This window comes from Hyla sarda, chromosome 1 (assembly GCF_029499605.1).
Source record: "Hyla sarda isolate aHylSar1 chromosome 1, aHylSar1.hap1, whole genome shotgun sequence".
Lineage (NCBI taxonomy): Eukaryota > Metazoa > Chordata > Amphibia > Anura > Hylidae > Hyla > Hyla sarda.
The window spans coordinates 295,795,409-295,822,618 of NC_079189.1; the positions used below are offsets into that span (position 1 = coordinate 295,795,409).

Below are 27,210 nucleotides of genomic sequence, written 5' to 3' on the forward strand. Positions count from 1 at the left end.
CTCTACACACATATTAGAGAACACCTCTATTCCCTTTAGAGAGACAGAGGTTCACCCCATTTTGTCTCCCATGGAAGTAATCCTGAGGGATTGAGCTTCGCCAGCCTTGAACGAATAGACAGTGTCTCTGCAGGTGAGAACCGACACCGTTATCTGCTTCAAAGAGAAACTTTATGGATAATCAAGCTTGACTCAACTGGTCCTTTTGGATTGAATGAAAAGAATGATTTTTTATCTTTCTGGTGAATTGCTGTGTTCTTTATCTAAGTGGTTTTAATTCACGTATGTGTTGTTTCACTGTTTATAATTCTTTAAAAAAATTTTTTACACTGTTGTTTTCTCACGCCAATTGTGTATATAAGTGTAACCACCGGTTAGGGAAGGCATACACCTTGGCTGGAAGAAGCGTCCTGTAACGACGCAAAACTAGTTGCCATTCATTGGTGTGCCCCCGCGTCCAGAGAGCGGCTGCTCTCACTCCCCCATGTGGAACCTGCATTTCCTTGTATGCTGCTATCCGTAATAAAGATTTCTTGCCTGTATCCTCACTTTCAGGGTGAGTGCAACTTTGTACCTCCGTCTCCTTCTATATCAAAAAGAAAAGAACTTCCTCTAGAACTTCCTTCTCCCTAGAAGTAATTTACAAATCTGTTTAACTTTCTAGCACCAGTTGATTTAAAAAAAAACTTTTTTTTCCAGTGGAGTACCCCTTTAATGCAGAATTTTAGCCTCAGGTTGTTGGACTTCATGGCCATTTCTCCTATACAGGTATTGACAGACAAATATATGTATATACATATAAAAACTTTCTTCTGACTTTTTTGTTGTTTGTGATGTATTTGTAGTCTTCATGGGTAATTAACATCCGATGTTACCAGCAAAACACTGCCTAAAACAGCTCTCTACCCCAAGCTAAGCACCAGTTACATCCACAATGACTTGATAGTATGACACTAAAAATGTTGGAGACACACACATACAAAAAGAATAGTAACATGCAATATAAATTAGGCACCTAATGGGCATCTGAGCCATGTTTTATACATGTTCCCAAGTGCTAAATGTGGGGGGTGGAGGGGGGATGTCATAACAGTGCTTTATGATCAGTGGTTAAGTGTTCCTAATTCCTAACATTCAGAAGATCAATAACCTGGCCTAGAACAGGTGAATAGTGTTGATATTGATCATTTAAATTTAGCAATTTTGAAAAGTAATCATTATCAATAAAAACTTCTTAAACTTATGTGCGTATAGGATTGTTATTGCATCATATGTGTATTACACTGCAGTAGTCCATTTTTTCATGGATGGAGGTTACAGCAGACTACTATTTCCTAAGCGCTGGATTGTTCCTTCTTCCTTTCTTTACAACAGACTACTAGTCTTGCTTACAGGCTGCAAAGAAGCAGGGTTTATGCAGACTCTGTCAAAAAGTGAACATTTTTGGGGCAATACATTAGTGGGCTTCAATGTCCCTATTTGGGAGATTTAAATGTTAATATGTATGGTCTTAGTTTAAACAATTCAGGTGTCCCCCTTTTATAATAAATATATATAAATCTTATGGGGTACTGGCCTGCAATAGAGAATGGGTAAATTTGCAGGAAAGCAATTCCTAATCCAGGCTTGGTGGATTATACCAGTGTATAATCATTGTATTACATAAAGTCTGTCACCTGCAATTGTATTGTTTGACATAAAGTGCACACATTTTTCTTAATATGCGTTCATACACTTTTGTGTATACTGCCATCTGGTGTTGCCTTGTCCTTAAATTTCCAGCATTTCTAGTAATATAGCAATCTTTTTTTTTCTTCTTCCTCTTTTAATTATTCCTGTCATTTTCAACCAACTTGTCATGTCATAGTGATTGGTGAGGGGGTCCCAAAAACGAAGGGACAGAAGCGCTCGGCTAAGTGCCGTGACCCATTCATTTTTGCTCTGCTTTGCTCAGCAATGTAAGGGGTAATAGTTGGGTTTAATGAAAGTCTATGAAACTTTCTGCAAAACCTTCTAAAAAAACAAGGTTGTTGTGTTGTTATGTGAATTGGTAGCAACTGGGACACATAACTGTATAACACAGCTGCCAATGAACCTCTTATTAAAAAAAAAAAAAAAAAAAATAGAACAACATTTCAGTCAGTCAGGATCTGACACAGTAAAAGGAATCTTCTGCAAAAGCAATCATGACATCAGAAGGTGATGTATATACAACTATTAGTATTTGCATATATATCAATGAAACCTTCCCTCTGATGTCTACTATGAAATGATTAGCCTTTATGAAATGATTCCCTGTTCCCCATGCATGAACACATAGCTAAAATATCTACAAAATAAAACCTTCCAAAACAGTTGTGATTTTATTTCAAAATAAAAAAAATAGGCCAAATTAAACAGAAAAAAAAAACATTCCGTTTTATAAAAAAAAAAAAATGAAAGTGTTATCCTGGCATATAATATTTTCTATATTTTGCTGGGGGCACTATAGAAAAAAAAAAGACATACCTACTCCGGTCACTTGCAGCTCCCTATGTGACATGAAAAAAATTCTCTCCTAGTTATCCTTCTTCCTGCTCGTCTCAGTCAATCACTGGTCACAGCGGTGTCCTATCTCAGTCAGTGATTGGCTGAGGGAATCTTCCATTCTAGACACAGGTACACACATGTTTAGTGTGAAAATAAATATTTTATGATTACCGTATTTATCGGGGTATACCACGCACCGGCCTATAACACGCACCCTCACTTTACCAAGGATATTTGGGTAAAAAAAGTTTTTTACCCAAATATCCATGGCAAAATGAGGGTGCGTGTGTGCACGTGTATACCCCGATATACCCCCAGGAAAGGCAGGGGGAGAGAGTCCGTCGCTGCCCGCTTCTCTCCCCCTGCCTTTCCTTGGGTCTAGAGCCCTGCTGCCGGCCCTTCTCTCCCCCTGCTATTGGCGCCGCTGCCCGTTCTGTCCCCCTGACTATCGGTACCGGCGCCCCATTGCCGGCACCGATAGCCAGGGGGAGAGAAGCGGCGCCGACAGCCAGAGGGAGAGAAGGGGCAGCGGCACCCATTGCCGGCGCCGGTGCCCCGTTGCCTCCCCCCCATCCCCGGTGGCATAATTACCTGTTGCCGGGGTCGGGTCCGCGCTGCTTCAGGCCTCCGGCGTGCGTCCCCTGTGTCGTTGCTTTGCACGGCGCGGCGCACTGACGTCACTACCGTGCAGCGCATAGCAACGACGAAGGAGACGCACGCCGGAGGCCTGAAGCAGCGCGGACCCGACCCCGGCAACAGGTAATTATGCCACCGGGGATGGGGGCAGGCAACAGGGCAGCAGCGCCGGCAATGGGTGCCGCTGCCCCTTCTCTCCCCCTGGCTGTCGGCGCCGCTTCTCTCCCCCTGGATATCGGCGCCGGCAATGGGGCACCGATACCGATAGTCAGGGGGACAGAACGGGCAGCGGCGCCGATAGCCAGGGGGAGAGAAGGGCCTGCAGCAGGGCTCTAGACCCCAGGAAAGGCAGGGGGAGAGAAGCGGGCAGCGACGGCCTCTCTCCCCCTGCCTTTCCTGGGGGTGTATCGGCGTATAACACGCACATAGACTTTAGGCTAACAATTTTAGCCTAAAAAGTGCGTGTTATACGCCGATAAATACGGTAATCATTAGTAATGAAAAAGTTAGACAACTTTCTAACATATCTTTCTTATATGTTCCTCCTCTTTGCTTGTAGTTGTCAGGAACACCCCATATGGAGATCCCTTGATGTGTGGGTATGAAAGGGGTAACCAATAGAACAAAAACCTGGTCTATTTGAAAATATTGTATCTGCCGAAGTGTACCTCCTATTAACTAATAACCGTTCAAAGGTGCCACCAGCTATCACTTTTACAGGAGGCTTTATGTTGCATATCTCCACATAGTTCATAATTAGGATACTCAAATACTGTTCCCTAAAGGCTCACTGCCATAATATCTAACATTATATGTATTCATTTTAACACATAAATTAGTTGAAAACTACAAGACTGAATGTGATTAATGTTTAATATGATAAAAAAAAAAAACTGGGCAATATTTAATATACAGTGATCCCTCAACTTACAATGGCCTCAACATACAATAGTTTCAACATACAATTGTCTTTTCTGGACCATGGTAACTTGAAACCAGACTCAACATACAATGCTACAGACAGTCCACATCTGTGAAACATGTCAATGGCTGGAAGAACCAACCAATCAGAATGGGTATTCATTGGTAAAACCCATGTATTACTGAAGCGTACGCACTGACTTCCTGTCTGGTACCGCCCCCTACCGTACAGGGAGGTGATACATGTTCTGTACTACTCTTAACCTGTGCCACAGTTAGCTGATCCTTTGGACACCAAGTAAGGGCGGATTTACAGCTCCCAGCAGCTCTTTCTTACTTTTATATGTAAGGACTTGCTTAATGGATGACATTTTGGTGGCTTCAGAACCAATTACCAGGTTTCCATATTCATGTTTCTGGTCTCAACATGCAATGGTTTCAACATACAATGGTTGTCTTGGAACCAAATAATATTGTAACTTGAGGAACCACTGTACAAAAAAATGTAAATAATAAATATATGAGATTAAGGAGTTCTTCCAATTTTATACATATATATATATATTTCTTTAGAAATATGGAATATGTCAAGTATTTCTTTCATGACCAGATCCTATGGTAAATATTATAGGCCCTGAGGATGAACCACTGCAGAGCTTCTCCAAGCCAACAAGCCTTATCATGTGCTGAGGTGTAACTTTCATGGAATGTAACTTCAAAGACTTTAGGTGACGAAACAAAACCCACACACTTTCCAACACAATAAAATACCATTTCATGAGCTGGCCCACCGTGATATTTATATTTTCATAATTCCAGAATCTCAACAGTAGTCATTAAATAAGAAACATCACTCCAGGAAACAAGAATGTGACCTGCTCATGTCCTGGAGACACAGGAGAAGGAGTACTTACAGTGCAATATCAGACCATTATCTTGTAATGAGTCATGTATGCGAGTCCATGATCAGGACAGTAAACAGTGAAGGTTCATATTCAATGACTTCAGAGATCTTGAAAACCAAGGGTAAATGTTACTCAAAGTATGGTAGAAAATTGCATTATATTTCACAATCAATAAAGATTAGGTTCAGAGTGCAACACCCCTTAAAGGGGTCATCTGGGTTGCATGTTCATTATGTATTTACCCAGGTAGTGGGTAGTAAATAACACAAGCACACACTTACCTTCAGTATTACCACCTCACAGCCGGTATTGTGGTGTTCCTGTCCCTGCTGTGTGTCGCCCTCGAGGACGTGACATCACAGGCACGTGCAATCATTAAGTGGCTAAGGTGGAAACCTCTGCAGTTGCTGAGTGGTTGAACGGGCTGGTGATATTACATAATACGAAAGTGAAACACAGAAGGGGCCGAAGCTCCATAAAAACTGACTGTGGAGTGGGAAGGAGGAAGATAGGTGTGTGATTGTTTGTTTGTTTTTATTAACGTCGCTCTGAGCAAATAGATTGAAAGCATATAGCTTGGAAAACCACGCCCACACCCCTAATCACGCCCTAATCACGCCTGCACCTCCAAAGGATAGGGGATAAGTTATAGATCACGCGGAGTCCAAGCGCTGGGACCCCCCGCGATCTCCTGAAAGCGGCCCCGGCAGTCTGCTGCAAGCAGCCATTCCAACCCCTGCAGGAAGCCGCGGCTGACACACCCCTCCATGTATGGGATACATGAAGGGGGTTTGTCGGCCAGCACTCCGTCGGCACGCCCCCTTCCTGCAGACTGCCGGGGCCCCGTTCAGGAGATTGCGGGGGGGTCCCAGTGCTTGGACCCCTGCGATCCATAACTCATCCCCTATCCTTTTCACTACAGATCTCCTTTAACAACAATAATGTTGGCAGTCTGTCATCTAAGTTAAGGAGGACCTCTTATACTGACAGACTGACAACAACCCCCATCATTATCACTACAGACCATATAAGAGATCACATACAGTAATATCAGGTGACTGACAACAACCCCCATCATTACCACCAGGGGCGTAGCTAGAAACCACAGGGCGCCAGTGCAAAAAATTGCCCTGGGCCCCCCTACCACCTGACGACCCACTTCCCCAATCCCGTACAACCCCTTACTGGGCCGCACAAAGATATTAGTGACTACAGCACTGATGGGACACAGTCAGGAGAATACACAACTATATAAGTGACAATACAGACATTTAATAATAAGCAGACCATTTTTGTGGTGGGGGTCCAACTGCAGGGACCCCAACCAATCACCCAATCACCTTGGTTCCAGTTGCTCTCCAGCTGTTGTAAAGCTATAACTCCCATCATGTCTAGAGAGCCTTATAGGATTTGTAGGTTTGCAACAGCTGGAGAGCCACAGATTAGGGCATAGCGTCACCCATTATCACTGCGGAACTTACAAGTGACTACAGCTGATGGGACAGTCAGGAGAATACACAATGATATCAGTGACCTGAGTGACATCTTCTCTGTTGTCTTTTCTTTTCTTCTTCATCTGGTCAAGATGTCAGGACATCTTCCAGCTACATCTCTGCAGAGTCTGACACTATTGACTCCTCACTTTGTCAGTAGATCCTCATCCTCTGTATGATGATAGTGTGGTGTCCCGGTACCGTATTTTATACGTTACCTTTGCAGAGGTCCCCATAGTCAGAGTCCCTAGGACGTCGGGGTCCCTCTTCTGTAGTTATCCCCTTGTCATCCCTCAGTTAGTCTATGACTATATAGAAGTTCGTATAAATATAGATATATGTATATATGTAATTGCCTACCTGTTCAAGCATAGCAGGACCTGCGGGTCACGTGATTAGGTTAGAACTCTATGGTTTTGCTAAAGGACCTTTGGGGGTTTAGTCATGTGATCACCCACAATCCATTGTAACAGTGAGTGACAGCTGTATGGACCAATCTAAAATGTCTCAGCCCCCTGCCCATATAAGGGAGCTGCAGCCATTAATCTCTCTCTTGTTCCTGTGCTGCCAAGCAAGCAGCAGCTCTCTTGGGTTGCTGACTCTGTAAGAGGTAGGACCTCCGCAGCTTACAAGACAATTTACTAGGCCAAAGCCTTGCGGCCTAGGCCTCTAACATAGCGGATAGACTAAGCAATTCCCCACTACTCATCGCAAGATCACTGGACCTAAATACTCCCCTAAATCCAGCGGATCTCTGCTATATAATCCTTAAGAAGCTAAATTGGGCTTATCTGATCCCAACCGACTGTCAATCGCTGCTCAGCTATATGCATAGAGACTCTGTTATCTGGACTGTTACTATTACTAAATGTACAGAAGTTCTTCAGTAAAAGTTCCTGCAAGTTTTCAGTAAACAGCGATTTTGGACTATCCTTTATTTCTGCATCACCTATTGCTCTTGGGAAGGGTGGCAATAGGCCTATCAAGAAACACAGCATTTAACCCTCACCTTGGCGTCACAAGTGACAAGGGTTAACAGCGACCTTAACTATACCGAACAGCAACACCCTAACTACCCTACACCCCCACAAGGCTTGTTCCCAAATCCGCGACCACAAAGCCTATTTGGCGCCGCACGAACAGAGTTCGTGTGTGTGCCTACTGCTGTTGCCACTAGTGAAGTTGTACTCCCCCCAGAAAGTAATGGACTTTATTCATGTACTATTATTTATACTCCGGAGTAAGGGGTTCAGCGCACGGTGCTGTGTGGAGAAAGTGCGCATGTAAAGTAAGGGGGAGGCGAAGAGTATAGCGGAGCTACAAGTTGTAAGAGAAAGAGCTGAAGTCAGTACGGGGCCCTCCTGCGCGCGTGATCCAGACACCCTGCCCACTGAAGCCCTCGATGCCGCGGCGGCCATTTTGTTGGAGTCTGGAGATGGAGATAAAAAAAGAGAGATAGTTCAGCGCGGAAAAAGGAGCAGAGTGCGACAGCGGGTTGGAAGTCGTAAAGAGCCGGAACAGTACGGGACTCTGAGACACCAGATTGCCAAATTGAAGTCTTATATAGAGTCACTTCAGCTGCCGATCAACACACTCAAATTTCAACTAAAGGCTATTGAGTTTCAAGTCACCGCTCTCAAATTTGAAATCTACGTCCTGAAGTTCCAGATTAGAGAACAACTGCGTATCTCCTCGGGACCTAGGAATTCAAGATTTACTTAAAGGGCCAGCATACCAAATACAAAGATGTCAGAACCTGCAGCGCCACAGTCCCCACCTGAGCAGCAGGGGGGCGATGCTCCAGTGAACCCACCAATGGGGTCTCCACCCCTAGTCAGAAGGGTACTGCCACCTTCACCAATACTCTCTACCTCACAAAGACGTGTTCTCCCTGTGATTCCAGCAAGACCTTTGTCACAGGCGGAGCAGGATCCAGCCTCTCCCTATGTATTGGGAGCTCCTGTTGCGGCACCTGTCTTCTTGGGGAATCCTGTGCTTCCCACCTAGAATGGTGACCCTTTCACATTGAGAGACTTTAAAGAGAAGTTCTACAGCCTCTTCGGATTTTATGCATTACCGCCCCATCAACAGATAGAGTTGCTTCTGGGACAGCTCCAGGGACCTGCCTTGGAGGAACTTCGCACCTGGTCAGCGTCTGATAAAGCCACAGTGGGGCAGATTTTCGAAGGACTTTCTCATGTGTTTGAATCTCATTCTCATTCATATATGAGCGATGTCAGAAACCAGGTGAGACTCTCAGAACATATGCAGTAGCTTTACAGAGTGCATTAGAGGCCGATCAGGGCAACCGAGTATTGATGGACCGTATTATAGAAGGGGCACTGAACAAATGGGACAAAGCCCAACTTAGGATGGTGGTCGTGCAAAATCCCGACATGGGTTAAAGTGATCGAATCAGGACCCCAGACAGAGGAGGCCCTCGCCCCAGTCACCTGTCCCTTCTCAGCCTGCCCTTCCAACACCTTCTTCTAGCCCTTGGACAGCTGATCTACAAGACATTAAGCAGGACATTGAACAGTTAGCCAAGCCTTTAAAGAAATGGCTGTGCAGCCCAATCCTTCTAGATCTGCAACACCTCCACCTAAGAAACCTGACCCCCGCCCTGCTGATCCACCTAATACCCCCCCTGTAAGACCGTCTGGAAGTCAGAAACCTGTCTGTAGTTATTGTAACAAGAATGGACACTGGAAGAGCCAATGCTGGGGTTTAAACAGGCGTCCCCTGGGGTCGAGGACCGCACCCCAGGAGTAGCTGCTGAAGGTCCAGAAGCAACCGGCGACAAGAAAGGACTGTCTATGTATGTTGCTCCTTGCCCTTATCTACAGGTGATAGCTGAGGGTATCCGGTTGCAAGCTCTGATAGACACGGGGTCTCAGGTGTCCACCATTCCGCAGGGAGTTTTCTATAAGTATTGGGGTCCTGAAAGGTTGTGTGAGCCTAGAGAAGCGGAATTTAGAGTAATTGCAGGGAATGGGAAACCAGTACCCAGACATGGCTACTGGGAGCCCACGGTGAAGGTGGGAGAGCATTTGTTAGGAAGTCAGGGTGTGATTGTCACCAGTGTTAGGTATGAAGGGGGAGCTGACTTCATCTTAGGAATGAATATCATGAGGCACTGTTTTGATTATATTGTCTGTGCACTGCATGCATCTCTCCCTCACTTGTCCCCTCCAGGCCGGCGAGCTGCAAAACACTACCTCAAAATCCTCCAAGCAGAACAAAAGTTTGTGAATCATCAAGCAGAAATCTGTCGAGTCAGGATTCAAGACATACGCGCTGTTACTCTGCAACCACAGACGGAGACAGTTATTTGGTGTCGTGCCCGACCTGGGGTGAAAAATAAAGATTACCAATCGCTCTTGGAGCCCATTGTGCTGTAATATTGTCCCTTGGTGCGAGCCGCTAGAAGCCTGGTAACAGTACGAAATGGGAAAGTTCCGGTAAGACTAATTAATCTCTCTGAAGTTGCCATCCGGCTACCCAAATATACCCCTGTGGCTAAGCTGCACCATTTGGACGCAAGAGATGTGGTCTCGAAGTCACAAGCGGCCCAAAGAGGACCTGATCAGAGTCCAGCGGAACCCTGGTGGGTCCAACTACAAATAGGGGACGAAGACACCCCCAGGGAACAGGTGGAAGGAGTCATCCAAGTCGCTAAACAATATCAAGAGGCTTTCAGCAAGTTCCCCACAGACTTTGGCAGGACCACGATGATCAAACATCGGATTCTCACTGGGGACAGTCAACCCATTAAGGAGAGGCATCGCCCTGTGACTCCTGGAATGTATCAGACCATAAAGAAGATGCTCGTGGAAATGAAAGAGGCCGATGTTATCCAAGAAAGCCAGAGCCCTTGGGCCGCACCTTTGGTCCTTGTGAAGAAAAAAGATGGGACTATCCGCTTTTGCGTAGATTACCGGAAATTGAACGGCATAACTCACAAGGATGCCTATCCTCTCCCCCATATTGAAGAATCCTTGATTGCACTGGGGTCCGCTGCCTACTTTTCCACACTGGACCTGACAAGCGGTTACTGGCAGGTACCAATGGCGGAGGAGGATAGAGAGAAGACAGCATTTGTGACCCCCATGGGACTCTTCGAGTTCAAAAGCATGCCCTTTGGACTGTGTAATGCACCGGCTACTTTCCAACGCTTAATGGAACGATGTTCGGGACATCTCAACTTCCAGCGTGTTCTGTTGTATCTAGATGACGTCATTGTCTATTCCCGGACATATCAGGAGAACCTGGACCACCTGAAAGAGGTTTTCCAAGTCCTTATCCAACATGGGCTCAAGGTTGAACCCTCTAAATGTCACTTGTTAAAGCCGCAAGTACACTATCTGGGACATGTCGTCAGTGCCCAAGGAGTTCAGCCTGATCCGGACAAAGTGAGTGCTGTGAGAGAGTGGCCTACACCCAAGACAGTGCGAGACGTCCGAAGTTTCCTGGGATTTGCTAGTTATTACCGACGCTTCATCCCCCACTTTGCCCAAATTGCCGGACCCTTGACCGAGTTACTGAGAGGAACTGCCCGGGAGAATTGTAATGGGAGGCTACCCATACAGTGGGCCGAAGGTCAAGAAAATACCTTCAGAGCCCTGAAATACCTCCACACGGAACCCCCTATTTTGGCGTATCCTGATTACAGCCTGCCGTTCCGTTTATATACAGACGCTAGCTTTGAAGGTCTGGGAGCAGTCTTATCTCAGGTACAAAATGGCAAAGAGAGGGCAATTGCCTACGCCAGCCGACATCTCCGAGGCGCCGAAAAGAATGACGCTAACTACAGTTCCTTTAAACTGGAGCTCCTGGCCTTGGTCTGGGCCATTACAGAGAAGCTTAAAGACTATCTGGCTGCTACTCCCTTCACAGTCTACACTGATAACAACCCCTTGGCCCATTTGAACACTGCTAAGTTGGGGGCTCTTGAACAACTCTGGGCCTCCCGGTTGGCCAACTATGATTTCAACATCAAGTACCGCAGCGGAAAAACTAATGTTAATGCAGATGTACTTTCTTGTATGGCCCCGGGGGAAGCACCTCCTGCTGAAGATGTGTGGGAAGATGTGGAGATGCCTCCCTTCTACCAAAGGTTCATGAGCCAGAGTGCTCTAACTGCCCAGGAGGGTGACGAACCTGAATCTCTCAAAGTCCCTGAAGATTTATCCACATGGAAGACACTTCAGGACGAAAGCCGGGTTATCGGGGACCTCTTAGACTATTGCCTCCATAAGAAAGTGCCCATTCGGCTGCACAAGACACAAGGGGACTTTGAATTGAAACGGCTGTGGCGACAGAGGAATCGCCTGTTCCTGCACAAGGGGTTGGTATACCGAAATTCCTTGGACCCAGTTTCCGGAGATCGCATACATCAGATTGTGGTCCCTAGAAGAGATGCAGCCATGGTCCTGAATGCCTATGATGACCAGTCCGGGCATTTCGGGGTCCATAAGACTGAAGCCACCATTAGAAGAAGATTTTACTGGATAGGGATGCGGGGAGACATCGAGAAATGGTGCGCTGAATGCTCCGTGTGCAATGTTATCAAGAATCCCCGAAGGGACGCAAGGGCCCCTTTACATCCCATCTGTACGGAGAGGCCAAACCAGATTGTTGCCTTGGATCATGTGAAGTTGGCCCCCCCTCAATCTGGCTACTGCCATGTTCTGACCATGGTGGATCATTACTCCAAGTGGGTGGTTGTGGCCCCTGTCAAGGACCTTACCGCCAAGACAGCTGCTCAGCTCTTCTATCGTCATTGGATCCAACCTCTGGGGTGTCCCGAATCGGTCCTCATGGATCGGGGAACCGCCTTTGAAGCCCAGTTGTTCCAAGAACTTTGCCAGTTGCATGACTGCAAGAAGCTCCGGATGACGGCCTACCATCCCCAAGGGAATGGGCTCTGCGAGAGGATCAATCAAGTGTTCATCCAAATGCTCAGAGCTGCCTCTGTCTCAAAGCACGAAGAGTGGCCCCGGTTGTTGCCTGAACTCCTAGAAATTTACAACAACACTGTCCACTGTTCTACAGGGTATACGCCCTTTTTCCTGATGATGGGCCGACACGGCCAATTGCCAAAGGATCGGACCTTCGGGCTGCAGGCACCTTTCAGCAATTCCCCTCAGGTTTCCCAAGGTTGGGTGTCGGAGCATCAACGAAGAATAGAGGAGGCCAAAAACATTGTTGAGAAGAAAATGGGTGAAGTTCATGGGCGTCAGCAGAAAGATTATAATCGACATGCTTCAGCTCAGCCCTTACAGCTTGGAGATAAGGGTGTGGCTCCGAAAGTTCCCTAGGACCCATAAATTGGACTCATTGTTGGAAACGGAACCCTATACCATTACTGCAGTCCCTTACCCTGAAACGGATGTATATGAGATACAGAAAGAACGGTTCGAGCCGCAGGCGGTCCACAGGATCAGAATAAAAGTGTGCCTGAAAGAAGACATGCTTGGGCCACCTCCATCAAGGCCAGTGAGAGAATATGTGCCGGGAGAAGGAATTCATCCCACCATGGACGTTCCTTTGTTCCCCTCACATCAGCCTACCATGTATTGGGGTATACCGTTTCCAGCTCCACCCAGTCAGCCGCCACTGGTTGCTCCGCTCAGTCAGGTGCCAGTAGCCGTTCCACCCAGCCAGTTATCAATAGCTGTTGCTCCCTATCAACCACCATTGGTTACTACACCAAGCATCAGTCCTACTCCTGTGGCTGCTCCAAGTCTTGATGCACCTTCTCCACCTGACTTCAGAGAACCTCCCAGTCCAACCGAAGATATTGCTTCTGTTTCCAGCCCTCCTGCTGGTCCCTCGGGGACTGAAGTTCTTGCAGAATAACCAAGTGAAGAGACTCCTGATGACACGGAGGTGGTGTTGCGGCGGTCTCAAAGGACTACACAGGGTAAACTACCCTTAAGGTACCAAGATTCACATTCAGTACCTGCACACATGGTACCTTTGATAACTCACTTCAATGCACTACCTATATATTTTCAGTACTCTAAACTACTCACTTAGGTGTACTACCTCAGTCTACTTCAGTATATACACAAAAATAAAAGTTTATCTCACATTCAAGAAATACTTAGGAATTATAGCCTATTGATACCCAATTCCTGCCACTGTTAGGTACACTCATATTTCTCTTCTCTGTATTACGTGTGTGAGATGCTCTACCTGGCCAGTAGGTGCTCTTGCGAGTTTAGAATTAAACACATATTTCTATACGTAACCTAGATAGGTTATACTGTTGTGTTCTAAGGGTAAGTAGTGTGTAGCCGATAGACCCTAGTAGCCATCCTTATTGGTAGATAGCCACGGGCAAGCCAATATACCCTTCTGCTGTGTACTAACAGGTGACTCATCGTGGCAAAAAGAAAATGTGGTGAGATTTCTCAATGACAGCTTGAGACTAAATGTATAGAAAGCTGTGTACTAATGTATAGTTAGCCTCATAAATGTTCTAGAAAGCTATATGTAAATGTTTAAGGAGCTAGAAACTAAAGGTTAGATAGCTTCCTCAATGTTTAGATAGCTTAAATATTGTCTAGTCAAGATGCTAGTAACCTGTAGAAAGAAAAAAAGGGAGACCAAAGGGAGGCGCCTCGTGTTATACCATATGGGAAAAACTGATACAGCAATTCGTGGTCAAAGTAAGTGACCCCTAGGTAGTGGCTGCTCACCTGAGAGCAAGTAAAGACTTGTGTATCAACCCACAATGGGGTTACCAAAATACAAGAAGTGCTGGAACCGCTGCTAAGCCGGAGGTCACAGGTAGAGGAGGAAGACCAATCCTGATGGGACTTGTAGTATAGAAGGTGAAAAAGGACCTCTAAAGGCGCTGCAGACTCCAATGGAATTAAACCAAAGCCAGAGATGTAACAGTGGTACAAAAGATGCTAGTAAGAGTATCCAGAGAATGTGAATGTGTGTAATGTTTACTTAGGTTTTGTCAGAATGAATAGAAAAATTTTATAGATATAATCCTGTTCTTGTCCTAGTTCCTCTGCCTTACGGGACAGGTGTCGGGGTCGACTTATTTTAACCCCTTAAGGACGGAGCCCATTTTCACCTCTAGGACGAAGCCCTTTTTTGCAAATCTGACCACTGTCACTTTAAACATTAATAACTCTGCTTTTACTTATCATTCTGATTCTGAGATTTTTTTTCATGACATATTCCACTTTAACATAGTGGCAAATTTTTGTGGTAACTTGCATCCTTTCTTGGTGAAAAATCCCCAAATTTGATGAAAAAATTAAGAATTTAGCATTTTTCTAACTTTGAAGCTCTCTGCTTGTAAGGAAAATGGATATTCCAAATATTTTTTTTTTGGATTCACATATACAATATGTCTACTTTATGACTGCATCATAAAATTGATGAGTTTTTACTTTTGGAAGACACCAGAGGGCTTCAAAGTTCAGCAGCAATTTTCCAATTTTTCACAAAATTTTCAAACTCACTATTTTTCAGGGACCAGTTCAGGTTTGAAGTGGATTTGAAGGGTCTTCATATTAGAAATACCCCATAAATGACCCCATTATAAAAACTGCACCCCCCCAAAGTATTCAAAATGACATTCAGTCAGCGTTTTAACCCTTTAGGTGTTTCACAGGAAAAGCAGCAAAGTGAAGGAGAAAATTCAAAATCTTCATTTTTTACACTCGCATGTTCTTGTAGACCCAATTTTTGAATTTTTACAAGGAGTAAAAGGATAAAATGTATACTTGTATGTGTAACCCAATTTCTCTTGAGTAAGCACATACCTCATATGTCTATGTAAATTGTTCGGCGGGCGCAGTAGAGGGCTCAGAAGCGAAGGAGTGACAAGGGGATTTTGGAGAGTACGTTTTTCTGAAATGGTTTTTGTCGCATTTAGGAAGCCCCTATGGTGCCAGAACCGCAAAAAAAAAACACATGGCATACCATTTTGGAAACTAGACCCCTTGAGGAACATAACAAGGAATAAAGTGAGCCTTAATACCCCACAGGTGTTTCACGACTTTTGCATATGTAAAAAAATATATATTTTTTTTCACTAAAATGTTGGTTTTCCCCCAAATTTGACATTTTTAAAGGCTTAATAGCAGAAAAGACCCCCCAAAATTTGTAACCCCATCTCTTCTGAGTATGGAGGTACCCCATAAGTGGACCTGAAGTGCACTGCGGACGAACTACAATGCTCAGAAGAGAAGGCGTCATTGTTTGGCTTTTTGAGAGCAAATTTTGCTCGGGGGGCATGTTGCATTTAGGAAGCCCCTATGGTGCCAGGACAGCAAAAAAAAAAAAAAAAAAAACACATGGCATACCATTTTGTAAACTAGACCCCTTGAGGAACGTAACAAGGGATAAAGTGAGCCTTAATACCCCACAGGTGTTTCACGACTTTTGCATATGTAAAAAATGTTTTATTTTTTTTCACTAAAATGTGGGTTTCCCCCCAAATTTCACATTTTTGCAAGGGTTGATAGCAGAAAAGACCCCCCAAAATTTGTAACCCCATCTCTTCAGAGTATGGAGGTACCCCATAAGTGGACCTGAAGTACACTGCGGGCGAACTACAATGCTCAGAAGAGAAAGCGTCATGTTTGGCTTTTTGAGAGCAAATTTTGCTCGGGGGGCATGTCGCATTTAGGAAGCTCCTATGGTGCCAGGACAGCAAAAAAAAAAAAAAAAAAAAAACACATGGCATACCATTTTGGAAACTAGACCCCTAACAGAATGTAAAGAGGGTACAGTGAGCATTTACCCCCCACTGGTGTCTGACAGATCTTTGGAACAGTGGGCTGTGCAAAATTTTTCATTTTCACGGAGCACTGTTCCAAAGATCCGTCAGACACCAGTGGGGTGTAAATTCTCACTGCACCCCTTATTACATTCCGTGAGGGTTGTAGTTTCCAAAATGGGGTCACATGTGGGTGTGGTGTTTTTTTGCGTTTGTCAGAACCGCTGTAACAATCAGCCACCCCTTTGCAAATCACCTCAAATGTACATGGTGCACTCTCCCTTCTGGGCCTTGTTGTGTGCCCCAAGAGCACTTTGCGCCCACATATGGGGTATCTCCGTACTCAGGAGAAATTGCGTTACAAATTTTGGGGGACGTTTTTCCCTTTTACCTCTTGTGAAAACGAAAAGTTTAGGGCAACGCCAGCATGTTAGTGTAAATATTTTTGTTTTTTTACACTAACATGCTGGTGTAGACCCCAACTGTTCCTTTTCATAAGGGGAAAAAGGAGGAAACGCCCCCCAAAATTTGTTAGGCAATTTCTCCCGAGTATGGCGATACCCCATATGTGACCCTATACTGTTGCCTTGAAATACAACAGGGCTCCAAAGTGAGTGCGCCATGCACATTTGAGGCCTGAATTAGGGACTTGCATAGGGGTGGACATAGGGGTATTCTATGCCAGTGATTCCCAAACAGGGTGCCTCCAGCTGTTGTAAAACTCCCAGCATGCTTGGACAGTTAATTGCTGTCCAGAAATGCTGGGAGTTTTTGTTTTGCAACAGCTGGAGGCTCCATCCTAGAAACACTAGCGTACAATCCGTTTTTCATTTTTATTGGGGAAGGGGGGTGGTAGGGGGGGCAGTGTACGTGTGTATATGTAGTGTTTTACTCTTTATTTTATGTTAGTGTAGTGTAGTGTTTTTAGGTTACATTCACACTGGCGGCAGATTACACTGAGTCTCCCGCTAGGAGTTTGAGCTGCGGCGGAAAATTTGCCACAGCTCACACTTGAAGCGGGGAACTCACTGTAATCTGCCGCCAGTGTGAAGGTAGCCTGTACATTCACATGGGAGGGGGGTCAAAACTACAACTCCCAGCATGCACTGACAGACAATGCATGCTGGGAGTTGTAGTTTTGTAACAGCTGGAGGCACACTGGTTGGAAAACCTTGAGTTAGGTTCTATGACCTAACTCAGTATTTTCCAACCAGTGTGCCTCCAGCTGTTGCAAAACTACAACTCCCAGCATGCATTGTCTGTACAACTGTACTGATTGCGGAAGGGCACGCTGGGACATGTAGTTATGCAATGGCTGGAGGCACGCAAGTACAACTCCCAGCATGCCAAGACAGCCTTATGCTGTTCCTGAATGCTGGGAGTTGTAGTTTTGCAAGATTTAGAGGGGTTCAGGTTATAAATCACTGTCCAGTGGTCTCAAAACTGTGGCCCTCCAGATGTTGCAAAACTACAACTCGCAGCATGCCCAGACAGCAAACTGCTGTCTGGGCATGCTGAGAGTTGTAGTTTTGCAACATCTGGAGGGCTACAGTTTGAGACCACTTAGTGATCTACATCCTGAACCCCTCTAAATATTGCAAAACTACAAGTCCCAGCATGCCCACACAGCAAACAGCTGTCTGGGCATGCTGGGAGTTGTAGTTTTGCAGCATCTGGAGGGCCACGGTTTAGAGACCACCGTAAACTGTGGCCCTCCGGATGTTGCTAGGCAACAACTCGCCTGGCAGGACCCGGATGAATTGCTGCCGCCCCTGCACGTGGGGGATCCCCACATGGAGGATCGCGATCCGGGATCCAGGTAAGGGACCTTCGGCGCCGATCCGTGGACAGTTCCCCCGTTTTGCCCGGACACCGATAGGTGGGCAAAGCGGGGGGGACCGAACTTTAACCCCACCTCCCCTGGTCTGCTATCGGTCGGTCGCTCGGCCGACCAATAGCAGGGATAGGAGGGGTGGCACCCCTGCCACCAAACTCCTATCCCTTCAGGGGGATCGAATTGAATTGACCTGCGATTTGCGCCCATCACGGTCATGGGGGGGTCTCAGGACCCCCCTCGGTGATGTGCCTGGATGCCTGCTGTTAGATAACAGCAGTCATCCCGTCCCGATCACCGCTACCGGTGACGCGGCGCTCCCGGAACCCCGTGACATGTATGTCGCCGCGCGCCAAGTGACACTTCGTGGCGCCGTACATGTACGTCGCTCATCGTGAAGGGGTTAAGTAAGGGGGTTTGTGGTGTCCCGGTACCGTATTTTATACGTTACCTTTGCAGAGGTCCCCATAGTCAGAGTCCCTAGGACGTCAGGGTCCCTCTTCTGTAGTTATCCCCTTGTCATCCCTCGGTTAGTCTATGACTATATAGAAGTTCATATAATTATAAGTATAGATATATGTATATATGTAATTGCCTACCTGTTCAAGCATAACAGGACCTGCGGGTCGCGTGATTAGGTTAGAACTCTATGGTTTTGCTAAAGGACCTTTGGTGGTTTAGTCATGTGATCACCCACAATCCATTGTAACAGTGAGTGACAGCTGTATGGACCGATCTAAAACGGCTCAGCCACCTGCCCATTTAAGGGAGCTGCAGCCATTAATCTCTCTCTTGTTCCTGTGCTGCCAAGCAAGCAGCATCTCTCTTGGGTTGATGACTCTGTAAGAGGTAGGACCTCCGCAGCTTACAAGACAATTTACTAGGCCAAAGCCTTGAGGCCTAGGCCTCTAACATAGCGGATAGACAAAGCAATTCCCCGCTACTTATCGCAAGATCACTGGACCTAAATACTCCCCTAAATCCAGCGGATCTCTGCTATATAATCCTTAAGAAGCTAAATTTGGCTTATCTGATCCCAACCGACTGTCAATCGCTGCTCAGCTATATGTATAGAGACTCTGTTATCTGGACTGTTACTATTACTACATGTACAGAAATTCTTCAGTAAAGGTTCCTGCAAGTTTTCAGTTAACAGCGGTTGTGTACAATCCTTTATTTCTGCATCACCTATTGCTCTTGGGAAGGGTGGCAATAGGCCTATCAAGAAACACAGCATTTAACCCTCACCCTGGCGTCACAAGTGACAAGGGTTAACAGCGCCCTTAACTATACCGAACAGCAACACCCTAACTACCCTACACCCCCATAAGGCTTGTTCCCAAATCCGCCACCACAACAATAATCATTATTATTCTGCTAACTACTGTATCCCCTGAATATAAAACTACCATCCACTGTACCTCCTGCATATAATACTGCCACCCACTGTACCCCCATGAATATAATACTGCCACCTACTGTACCCTCTGAATGTAATACTGCCACCTACTGTACCCCCTGAATATAATACTACCACACATTGTATCCCCTGAATATAAACCTACCATCCACTGTACCTCCTGCATATAATACTGCCACCCACTGTACCCCCTGAATATAATACTGCCTCCTACTGTACCCCCTGAAAATATTAAAGGGAAACTCCGGTGGTGGAAAAAAAATCAACTGGTGCAAGAAAGTTAAATCTTAACCCTTCTTGTACTTATCAGCTGCTGCATACTACAGATATACTTCAGAGAAATTTGTGAAGTTCTTTCCAGCCTGACAACAGTGCTCTCTGCTGACACCTCTGTCCGTGTCAGGAACTGTCCAGAGCAGGAGATTTTCTATGGGGGTATTATTGTAATCTGCACAGTTCCTGACACAGACAGAGGTGTCAACAGAGAGCACTGTTGTCAAACAGAAAAGAAATTCACAGATTTCTCTGTTTTATACAGCAGCTAATAACTACTGGAAGGGTCAAGATTTTTAAATAAAAGTAATTAAAAAATCTGTTTAACTTTCAGGCACCAGTCTATTTGAAAACTTTTGTTTTCTACTTGTTCCCCTTTAACCACTTAGGGACCACGCGTGTACAGGTACGCCCTGGTACTTAAGGACCAAGGGCGTACCTGTACGCCAGGAGCAATTTCGGTCCCCGCCGCGTGCCAGGTGGGGACTGGAACGGGATATCTATCAGCAGGCATCCCATGCAAATGCCCAGGGGGGTCCTGAGACACCGGCGATTCCGGTCATACGGGTCACATGTGACCCAATGACCCGGAGATACATGGTGATCGGGGGGTTTAGAATACACCCCCAATCACCTCCTCTATCTATGGGGAGGTGGCGATTCCAGGAGCGCTGCTATTGGTCGGACCAATAGCAGCCGGCAGAGGAGGGGTTAACATCCCCCTCTCGCAGCTCTGCTAGCCTACCGAGTTCAGTCAGCGTGCAGAGCTGTGAAAAGGAGCCAGGGGCCCCCCTCTGCCGAGATCTGTGCCCCTCAGGGAGTGTCCATTAGTGCAGGGTGAGTTTTATCTGCAGGGACAGGTAGGAGTTAAAAAAAAGTTTTAAAAATGCCCCCCCTGATAGATCCTCAAGGTTTCGCAACAGATTTTTCAGCGTGACCCAGGCCCTATTAGGGGTTCAGGGGTGCATTTCCAAAATAGTATGCCATGTGGTTTTTTTTCTGCTGTCCTGGCACCCTAAGGGCTTCCTAAATGCAAAATGCCCTCCAAAAATCATTTCAGCAAAATTTGCAAATGTGACTCCTTCTCTTCTGAGCATTGTAGTGCGCCTGCAGTGAACTTGACGTCCACACATGGGGTGTAACCATACTCAGAAGAGTTGGGGTTACAAATTTTGGGGGGCATTTTCTCCTATTACCCCTTCTAAAAATGTAAAATTTGGGGGAAAACCAGCATTTTAGTGAAAAAAAAAATCATTTAAACATCCAACTTTAACGAAAAGTCGTCAAACACCTGTGGGGTGTTAAGGGTCACTGTACCCCTTGTTACATTCCTTGAGGGTGTAGTTTCCAAAATAGTATGCCATGTTGGGGTTCCAAAATCCCATTGTCGTTCCTTTCCTTCTCAGCCTTGTAGTGCACCCGCAGAGCATTTGACATACACATATGAGGTATTTCCTTACTCGAGAGCAATTGGGTTACAAATTTTAGGAAGATTTATCTCCTTTTACTCAAAAAAATTTTAAAAAATTTTTAAAAATTCAAAAACTGGGTCTACAAGAACATGCGAGTGTAAAAAATGAAGATTTTGAATTTTCTCCTTCACTTTGCTGCTTTTCCTGTGAAACATCTAAAGAGTTAACACACTTACTTACTTACTTTTTATAATGGGGTCATTTATGGGGTATTTCTAATATGAAGGCCCTTCAAATCCACTTCAAACCTGAACTGGTCCCTAAAAAATTAAGATTTTGAAAATGTTGTGAAAAATTGGAAAATTGCTGCTGAACTTTGAAGCCCTCTTATGTCTTCCAAAAGTAAAAATATGTCAACTTTATGATGCAAACATAAAATAGACATATTGTATTGTGAATCAATATATAATTTATTTGGAATATCTATTTTCCTTACAAGCAGAGAGCTTCAAAGTTAGAAAAATGCTAAATTTAAAATTTTTTCATCTAATTTTGGAATTTTTCACCAAGAAATGATGCAAGTATCGACAAAATTTTACCACTAACATAAAGTAGAATATGTCATGAAAAAACTGTCTCGGAATCAGAATGAAAGGTAAAAGCATCCCAGAGTTATTAATGTTTAAAGTGACAGTGGTCAGATGTGCAAAAAATGCTCTGGTCCTTATGGTGAAATTGGGCTGTGTCCTTAAAGGGGTAGTGCAGTGGTGAAAAACTTAAAGGGTCACTCTCATTAAAACTAATTTTTGCTATTGCACTCCTTATGGTAAATGAAAAATATTTCTAATATACTTTGTTTAAAAAAAATTAAGTTTCCTATGTTTTATTTGTGCTTAAAAAAGCTCAAGAGCACATTTCCCCCCAACTCATACACAGACTTTGAACCAAAGTCCAAACACAGGAAGTGCCGTCTGGAGTGCTGAGGGGGGGGGGGGAGCAGCCTCATCCAATCATAGCTCCTCTCACACATAACTGCATTATGCTGTTGGTTGGAATTCTCGGCAAATTTTTATTAGCAATGTATTTTAATGATGTGTTTAATAAAGTATGTGTGTTTTTTCCCTTTTTTTCTCAAATTTTAGTTTTTAAATTTTTTAGGTAGTACCACTACTCCCAGCATGGAACAGACTATTCCATGATGGGAGTAGTAGTACCTGTGCTAATAGACAGATCGCCCTGGGTGTCACTCCTGACACCCACTGCAATTGTCCTGTAAAATGTATAATTGAGGGCGGTTTTTTTCGCATCTAGCTAGGATGATCGCATCAGGTGTCAAGAGTGACATCTGCTGTGATCTGTCCTTAACTGCAGGTACTACTGCCCCCAACATGGAGCACACTCTGCTCCATGCTAGGAGCGGTAGTACCTGCATTAATAGACAGATCGCAGCGAGTGTCACTTCTGACACCCGATGCGCTCATCCTGTATAATGTATAGATATGGGTGGCCGGCCGCTCTTCTCTGGTCCCACTGTACAATGAGTATATGCCGTATATATACCTAATATTCATATTTCCCGCAGAGAGCTGTGAGTGGCCAATCACAGCTCTCTGCGGAAAGTATGAATAAGTGATGTGAATACTATTCACATCACTGGCCAGCAGAGTACAGTGCAGAGATGCGAGCACAGGAGAAAGCCACTCCATGTCTGCAATAGAAAGGACAATCGCATCACGTATCAGGAGTGACACCTGGGGCGATCTGTCTATAAGTACAGGTGCTACAGCTCCCATCATGGAACAGTCTGTTCCATGCTGGGAGTAGTGGTACTACTTAAAAAAAATTAACAAATTGTGGGAGAAAAGTGAAACACACATACGCACACACTTTATTAACCCCTTAAGGACTGATCCCTTTTTCACCTTAAGGACTGAGCCCTTTTTTGAAATTCTGACCACTGTCACTTTATGCATTAATAACTCTGGGATGCTTTTACCCTTTTACCAATTATTCTGATTCCGAAAATGTTTTTTTCGTGACATATTCTTCTTTAACATAGCGGTAAATTTTTGTTATTACTTGCATCCTTTCTTGGTGAAAAATCCCAAAATTTCATGAAAATTTCGAAAATTTGGCATTTTTCTAACTTTGAAACTCTCTGCTTGTAAAGAAAATGGATATTCCAAATAAATTTTATATTGATTCACAAATATAATATGTCTACTTTATGTTGGCATCATAAAATTGACCTATTTTTACTTTTTGAAGACATTAGAGGGCTTCAAAGTATAGCAGCAATTTTCGAAATTTTCATGAAAATTTCAAAATCTGACATTTTCAGGGACCAGTTCATTTTGAACTGGACTTGAGGGGCCTTTCTGTGAGAAATGCCGCATAAATAACCCCATTATAGAAAATGCACCCCTCAAAGTTTTCAAAATGACATTCAAAAAGTGAGTTAACCCTTTAAGTGTTTTACAAGAATTGCAGCAATGTAGATAAGAAAAATCTAAATGTGCGTTTTTTACACTAACATGTTCTTGTAGCCCCATTTTTTTCATTTTTTAAAGTGGTAAAAGGAGAAAAAGCCCCCCAAAATTTGTAGCCCAATTTCTCTTGAGTATGTAAATACCTCATATGTTGACATAAAGTGCTCTGCGGGCTCACAACATGGCTCAAGAGGGAAAGAGCAACTGTAGGATTTTTTAAAAGAATTTTGCTGTCATGGTTTTTGGGGACCATGTTGCATTTAGGAAGCCCCTATGGTGCCAGAACAGCAAAAAAATAAAAATAAACCACATGGCATTCTATTTTGGAAACTACACCCCTCAAGGAACGTAACAAGGGGTATAGTGAGCCTTAACACCCCACAGGTGTTTGACGACTTTGCATTGAGGTTGGACTTGAAAATGGAAAATTTAATTTTTAACACTAAAATGATGGTGTTACTCTAAATTTTTCATTTTCACATGTGTAATAGGAGAAAATGGACCCCAAAATTTGAAGCCCAATTTCTTCCGGTTAAGAAAACACCCCACATGTGGATGTTAAGTGCTTTGCTGGCGCAGTACAGGTCTCAGGTCAGAGGGAGTGCCATTGGACTTTTGGAGATAGAATTTTGCTTGAACTGAAGTCGGGGGCCATGTACATTTACAAACCTCCCATGATGCCAGAACAATGGACCCCCCTCACATGTGACCCCATTTTGGAAACTACACCCCTCACAGAATGTAATAAAGTGTGCAGTGAGCATTTACACGCCACTGGCATTTGACAGATCTTTGGAACAATGGGCTGTGCAAATGAAAAATAAAATTTTTCATTTTTACGGACGACTGTTCAAAAAAATCTGTCAGACACCTGTGGGGTGTAAATGCTCACTGTACCCCTTATTATATTCCGTGAGGGGTGTAGTTTCCAAAATGGGGTCACATGTGGAGGGGTCCACTGTTCTGGCACCATAGGGGCTTTTTAAATGTACATTTCCAGACACATTCTCTCTCCAAAAGCCCAATGGCGCTCCTTCTCTTCTGAGCATTGTAGTTCGCCTGCAGAGCACTTTACGTCCACATATGGGGTATTTATATACTCAGAAAAAAATGTGGTTAAAAATTTTGGGGGCTTTTTTCCTATTACCCCTTGTGAAACTGAAAAATTTGGGAGAACACCAGCATTTTAGTGAAGAAAATAACATTTTTCATTTTCACTTCCAAATTTAACAAAAATTTGTCAAACACCTGTGGTGTGTTAAGGCTCACTGTACCCCTTGTTACATTCCACGAGGGTGTAGTTTCCAAAATGGGGTCACATGTGGGTATTTATTTTTTTGCGTTTATGTCAGAACCACTGTAAAATCAGCCACCCCTGTACAAATCACCAATTTAGGCCTCATATGTACATAGTGTGCTCTAACTCCTGAGCCTTGTTGTGCGTCCGCAAAGCATTTTACGTCCATATATGTTGTATTTCCGTACTTTTGGGGGTCTTTTTTTCCTTTTTCTTCTTGTGAAAATTAAAAGTATGGGCCAACACCAGCATGTAAGTGTAAAAAATATTTTTTTTTTTGCACTAACAGGCTGGTTTAGACCCCAACTTTACCTTTTCATAAGGTGTAAAACGAGAAAAACTTGCCTCGGATACCAAAATGACCCTACGGCAGTGTTTTCCAAACAGGGTGCCTCCAGCTGTTGCACAACTCCCAGCATGCCTGGACAGTCAATGGCTGTCCGGCAATACTGGGAGTTGCTGTTTTGCAATAGCTGGAGGCTCCGTTTTAGAAGCCATGCCGTACCAGAGGATTCTCATTTTTATTGGGGGGGGGGGGGGAGTGGGGTGGTGGTGGGAGTAGTTGTAACTGTTTAGGGGTATGTGTATATGTAGTGTTTTACCCTTTATTTTGTGTAAGTGTAGTGTAGTGTTTTTAGGGTACATTCAGACTGCCGGGGGATTACAGCGGAAAATTTCCTGCATCTCTAACTTGCAGCGAGAAACTAACTGTAATCCCCCGCCTGTGTGAATGTACCCTATACATTCACATGGGGGGGGGGGGGGGGGCGGCAAACTTCCAGCTGTTTAAAAACTACAACTCCCAGCATGCCCTTTGGCTGTCCATGCATGCTGAGGGTTGTGGTTAATCAAAAGCTGGAGGCACACTGGTTGCAAAACACTGATTTAGGTTGGGAAACATTGTCTGTTTCCTAACTCAGTGTTTCCCAACCAGTGTTCCTCCAGCTATTGCAAAACTACAATTCCCAGCATGCATGGTCTGTCAGTGCATACTCGGAGTTATAGTTTTGCAATAGCTGGAGGCACACTGGTTGGGAAACACTAAGTTAGGAAACAGACAATGTTTCCCAACCAGTGTGCCTCCAGTTGTTCAAAACTACAGCTCCAAGCATGCCCAGACTGCCCACGGGCATGCTGGGAGCTATAGTGTTGCAACATCTGGAAGAGCACAGTTTGGAGACCACTATACAGTGGTGTCCAAACAGTAGCTCTCCAGATGTTGCAAAACTACAACTCAAGCCATGCCCAGACTGCCCAGGCATGCTGGGAGTTGTAGTTCTGTAACATCTGTCCCTTCAGATGTTGCAGTAATACAACTCCCAGCATGCCTGGACAGTTTCAGCATGCTGGGAGTTGTAGTTTTGAAACATCTGGAGGTCTATAACTTAGAGACCACTGTATAGTGGTCTCCAAACTGTGGCCCTACAGATGTTGTAAAACTACAACTCCCAGCATGCCCAGACAGTCTTTGGCTGTCTGGGCTTGCTGGGAGTTGCAGTTTGTCAACCCCTAAAAGGCAGCAGTAAAGATCGCTTTACAGCTACCTTCATTGCTGCTCCGTGCCGTCGCATCCCTACCTCTGCCGCTGATCTCCGCTGATGCCACCAATGATCGCCAGTCCCCGCCGCAAATCCCCAGGTACCGGCCGCCATCTTCTTCCCCCCGCTCTGCCCGACATCCAGGGGGGGCAGAGCGTGGGATTTCCATGGTAACCCTCCCTCCTTCAACTGCCATTGGTCAGTAGTCATTACTGACTAATGGCAGGGGATAGGAGGGGGTGGCCCCACTGCCACCTCGCTCCTATCCCTTAGGATGATTGGGGATGTCACGGACAGCTCCGACCATCCCTATCTTCCGGGCAATCGGGTCATCAGAGATTTGCGGCGATCGCTGACATGGGAGGGTTCTCAGGACCCCCCCAGGCATTTGCACGGGATGCCTGCTGAATGATTTCAGCAGGCATCCCGGTCCGGTCCCCCACCGGCTAGCGGCGGGGACCAAAATTTCCATGGGCGTATCCATACGCCCTCAGTACTTAAGGACTTTGAAACGGGGGCGTATGGATACGCCCTCCGTCCTTAACCCCTTAAGGACTCAGGGTTTTTCCATTTTTCCATTTGACATTTTTCCTCCTTACCTTTAAAAAAATCATAACTCTTTCAGTTTTTCTCCTAAAATTCTATGTGACAGCTGATTTTTTGCACCACCAATTCTACAATTCTAATTGACTATTTTGTCACTTTTGGGGGC

General features: G+C 45.0%; 1 long non-coding RNA gene across 2 annotated transcripts in view; it reads right to left on the reverse strand.

The window, feature by feature from the left end:
* The window catches only part of LOC130268091 (uncharacterized), a 46,807-nt gene extending 20,134 nt beyond the window's left edge, over positions 1-26,673 (reverse strand). Inside the window, exon 1 of one of the 2 annotated variants that reach the window (XR_008843469.1) lies at positions 26,538-26,673. This is a non-coding gene — a long non-coding RNA (uncharacterized LOC130268091). Of the gene's footprint in view, positions 1-2,508; positions 2,646-26,537 lie in introns of those variants that run through there. The other variant, XR_008843463.1, reaches the window with a different exon arrangement.
* Positions 26,674-27,210: the final 537 nt, after the last annotated feature.